General features: G+C 47.1%; 1 pseudogene across 1 annotated transcript; it reads right to left on the reverse strand.

The window, feature by feature from the left end:
• Positions 1-3940: 3940 nt before the first annotated feature.
• On the reverse strand, positions 3941-4759 carry LOC108314627 (annotated as a pseudogene). Its single transcript, XR_005202657.1, has 3 exons — positions 4744-4759; positions 4364-4585; positions 3941-4328 (listed from the first exon to the last, which is right to left on the reverse strand). The product of XR_005202657.1 is annotated as a 60S ribosomal protein L13a-like (transcript).
• Between the last annotated feature and the right edge of the window lie 234 nt (positions 4760-4993).

The following is a 4993-nucleotide window of genomic DNA, read 5'->3' on the forward strand; positions in this document are numbered from 1 at the left end:
ACTCCATGAAGACTTGAATCACTTCAAATCAATTTGCCTCTTATTAAAATGTACTTCAGTAAAAAATCATTTCAATTCTTAAGCCACAAAAGGATATCCAATCATTTAAAGCTTCCTGAGTGTTTCGGTTGATTAAAAAGGTTTTAAAGAGCATAGTAAATATTTTACCAGAAGGATAAGTTATTCAATATGGAGATTATTTATTAAAAACTAGTAATTTATTAGTTCATTTATCTTTATTTTCGTGTAAGTGCATTCTTTTAATCTAGGCACACTTTTTTCTACTCCCTCAGCAGGTTAAACTGTCACTTGACAATTCTGTAATACATAAATGTATTTAAATAGAATTTAACTTGTGAAAATAACAAGATATCACTAATAATGGGAAAGATAGCTATAAAATCACAGTTTAATTTGAACTTTCAGAGAGTTTTAAGCACAGTTTCATGTACTTAAAAAGCAATCACATTTGCTGTTTTGAAAAAAGAACAAGATTCTCATTTATCATTTGGGTCATTGATCCTGAAGGAAATAAGTAATGCGTAACTTCTTTTTCTTATAGGTGGAAAGAAAAGCATGTAATACGTTAGCCCCAAATCAAAGAACTGGCTTCAAGTACTTACAATTACATATTTTATTTGTATAATAAAAGCATTAGAATGTTTTCAGCTGCAAGCAATGACTAAAAATGATTTACATCACGAGGATATTGAGTGATGTCACCCATAAGATGCCCAGAGGGGGCTGTGCTGTGGATGGGAGACTTGTCACCCCTTCTGTCCACCCTCCCTGCCTGCTGCTCTGTGGGGCCTGTGACTTTCTTCTTGGGGCTACACAGTATCTGTAAGCACTGCCTCTGTGGGCCAACCCAGCATCCTTGCCCCAAACCTTTCCTCCTTGTCCACCCTAGCTGTGCCCCCTCAAAAGATTGGTGGAAGGCCTAACCCCAGTACCTGTGGATATGGCCTTATTTGGAAATAAATAAAACCAGCCTGAGCAACATAGTGAGACCCCGTCTTGAAAAAAAGTTGAAGGATACCTGGCCACCCACCACTGCCCCTGTGGGAGGAAGGGAAGGCCTGTGTGATACAGGCTTGCTGCTTCCCTTGTTAAAACCATCCCAACTTGGATACACATCCAAGGGGGAGGCCCCATTCAAGGCAGGGAGGCAGTGTGAGGGGGGCTTTGACTCTTCTCTGTGTCTCTCTCTCTCCCTTTTCTCCCCCCGCCCCACCCACTGACACACTTTCCTGTAATCTTTCAACAGACCTGCCCTTCTATGTGTTTGGCCAAGTGCTGGTCACATGCCTACCTCACAGCCATCACTAGCAATGGGGCCCCGAATAACCTTGACTGGCTAAGGGTTAGCTGGGGGACAACCTCATCTGCTCTGAGCCCAGGACATATTTTCAAGAAGAGGAAGGAAGGCACAAGGGAAGCATGGGCTGCCCACCCACTCAAACAGGTCCCCAGGCTGGCCCAGCCCTGGGGGCATTCCTGAGTTCCACAGCATGCTCCTCCACTCACTGGACTCCAGCATGACCACGTATTAATGTTCAGTGAGAAATGAAAGTATGAAGGAGTTCTCTCTGCTAGCCAATCTACCCAGGAAGCTGAATTCCACCAAGAAAGCAGTTTGGAACCCATGCTCCCAAAGCAGGGGAGACACACCCACCTCCCAGGCAGGGACTAGCCACTGCATGGGCCTGACTCCCAGAAGGCAGGAGGCAGAGAGCCCATGGTTGCACCCCAGCTGTCTTTGCATGAGGTCCCATGGCTGACCCACCTCCTCCGGGTGCTTTTTGTTCTTTACCAGTAATGTTGATACAGTTAGACTCCAGGCTAAGCTGGGCTCCCCAGAACCCCCGTTGTCTCTAGGCTGCCTGCAGAAGAGAGTAGAGGGCGAATGGACGGACGCAGTGCTCTACTCTAAGACAAGTCATTAGTTGTTTAGAGTCAAGACACAGAAGCAACAACCAAGGAGGACTGTGGCTGTTGACACCAAGGGCAGACCAAGGTCAAAATAAGCCCTGAAGCAGTGACTCTGCAGACCTCTCTGGGACTCCACCATTACCCTATGTGTGACTGTCCTGGGGCTGCCCTAACAAAGTTCCACACACCAGGGGCCTTAAAACATCAGATATGTGCTCTCTCACGGTCTGGAGGCCAGAAATCCAATATCAATGGGTGGGCAGGGCCCTGTTCCTCATGGGGCTCTGGGGGTGGGGGGGTGCCTTTCTTGCCTCGTCCAGGTCCTGGTAGCTCCTAATGGTTCCTGGTGGCCCTGGTGGTTCCCCGCAGCCCGTGGCTGGCAGCCGCATCACTCCCATCTCCGTGTCCATCATCACATGGCCTTCTTCCCTCCACATGTCGGCGTGTCTTCACATTCTGTTCTCCTCTCGGTGTGTCTGTGTCCAAGTTAACCTCTTCTTATAAGGACCCCAGTCATTGGATTAAAGCACACCCAATCCATGATGACCTCATCTTAACTAGTTATTTTCTGCAAAGACCCTAGTTCCAAATAAGGTCACATTCACACATACCGAGGGTGAGGATGTCAGCATATCTTCTGGGGAGGCTGCAAATCAAAGGACAAATCTGTACCTGTTTTACCAACCCTGTGCCTGGAACCACCATCCAGGTGTTTGATACAGAGAGAGGTTCTGACTGGCCTCATTCATCCTTGCCCATCGGAGCAGCTCGCTCCTCTCTGCACCTTATCATAGGCACCATCCACGCTCTCCCTTTATCTTGGAGTGCTTGTCCCCTCTGAGGCTTCCTTTGTCTGTGTATGGGTTTTGCTATTGTCCTGCAAGCTCTGAACACCCCTTTTTCCCCCAGTTTTCATTAATTCATTGGGACTATCTCATGCTGCCTGGCTTGGCATCTTATAGCCAGCTTTTTAAAAGAAATCAAAACTGGTACACCAAGGGTTGATGTGGTGCGAAGAAACTAAGCCTTTTTTTTTCCATAAGCAAGTAAATTGGGAATTAAATTAGGTCCAAAATTCATCTGAGCCTTCTGAGAACTTGTTTGCAGAAAGTAATTGCTCTGGGGCTGGCAACTTGAGTAATCAAAGAGAAGCTAAAGAAAAACAGAAAATTGCAAAAAAAAAAAAAAGGAGGGGAATAAATTTGAACCAAGTTCTTTTTTTTTTCCAACATTTTATTATGAAAAATTTTAAACATTCAACAAAGCTAAAAGAATTCCTGCAGTGAACACCTGAATACCACCTAAAGTCAACTACTAACGTGTGACTCTGCTTGCCTTCTGCTATCTCTGACTCAGGGGATCTGGCATGGCACAGATCACAAGAGACTGCCAGGAGAAGAGGGCTCCAGGCACCCCGAGATGGGCCAATGTCTCCAAAGCAAAGTGTCCTCAAAGAACCTGTGTTATCCACATTGAAAGCCCTTTAAGAAGCCAGCATTGTCATCAAATTCCTTGTGGAAATATTCATCTTTCCCTGCCAATAACACCAACAGCCAAAATTTGTTTCAAAAATTATTGCACCAGCTGGATGCGGTGGCCCATGCCCATAATCCCAGTATTTTGGGAGGCAGGTGGATCACTTGAGGTCGGGAGTTCAAGACCAGCCTGCCCAACAAGGTGAAATCCCGTCTTTACCAAAAAATACAAAAATTAGTCAGGTGTAGTGGTGCATGCCTGCATAATCTCAGCTACTTGGGAGGCTGAGGTGGGAGAATCAGTTGAACCCAGGAGGCAGAGGTTGCAGTGAGCCAAGATCATGCCACTGCACTCCAGACTGAGCAACAGAGTGAGCTCCTGTCTCAAAAAAATAAAAAAGTCTCAAAAAAATTATGGCACGTTTCTTTTTTGTCAGTTCTGTCTCACGACTAGTGTGGTAAAATTTGGCTACCTACTACGTATCTGTTTTTATTTTTTATTTTCTTGGAGGAATTAACAGTCTTTATCGCGCTCAGACCGGGAGTCCGTGGGTCTTGAGGACCTCTGTGTATTTGTCAGTTTTCTTCTCCAGGTTCTTCTCGGCCTCATGAGCTGTTTCTTCTTCCGGTAGTGGATCTTGGCTTTCTCCTTCCTCTTCTCCTCCAGGGTGGCTGTCACTGCCTGGTACTTCCAGCCAACCTCGTGAGCCAGGCGCCCCAGATAGGCAAATTTTTTTGTAGGATTCAGACGTACAACCTTGAGGGTGGCAGGAATCACCATCCGCTTTTTCTTGTAGGGCGGTGGGATGCCGTCAAACGCCTCGAGGCGGTCCAGAACACCGTGGCCTTGCTTGATGTTGTGGGGCAGCATGCCTCGCACGGTCCACCGGAAGATGCGGCTGGGAGCCCGGAAGTGGCGAGATGCCCGGAAGTGGTGGGATCCCGGAAGTGGCAGGGGCCTCTCGAAGAGTTTGTGTTCACCGGCTTGCAGAGGAAAGCCAGGTACTTCAACTTGTTTCTGTAGAAATTGCCAGAAAGGTTGATGCCTTCACAGCGTACGACCAACACCTTCCGGCCCAGCAGTACCTACTTAGCCACGATAACCGCCAGGCGGCCCAGGAGTTGGCCGTGACCATCCAGCACCAGGACCTGTCCCTCCGCCGTCTTCGGCAGCTGCCCTGGAAAGCACGTATCTGTTTATTGAAGTGTGCACTGGGTTTAAATATTCTCGCAACTGCTTACATAAAGTAATAATTGAATAAATAGAATGCTCCATCCTCTGCAGCTACGATTCTGAAAATTGTCTACTGGACTGCACTGCCTTTTCTGGGCTGACCTGAAAACACAGTCATCTTCACAAGTCCTGTACCAGCACAGTGCCCGCACAAAGTAGATACTCAGCAGACACTTGACCATTGGATAGATGCGTATCCTGGAAAGCTGTGATCAGACAAAAAAGAAAAAAAAATGGACCTCATAGAGTCAGTATCAAAGGTCTGCTGTTGCACTGCGGGGGAGAAAGATGTCAGGTTGCCATCTTCGCTGAAGGCAAGACTTTGACGCAGGTACCAGCCCCGTTTGTTCCC

Source organism: Cebus imitator, unplaced genomic scaffold, assembly GCF_001604975.1.
Source record: "Cebus imitator isolate Cc_AM_T3 unplaced genomic scaffold, Cebus_imitator-1.0 Scaffold159, whole genome shotgun sequence".
In the NCBI taxonomy this organism is placed as follows: Eukaryota; Metazoa; Chordata; class Mammalia; order Primates; family Cebidae; genus Cebus; species Cebus imitator.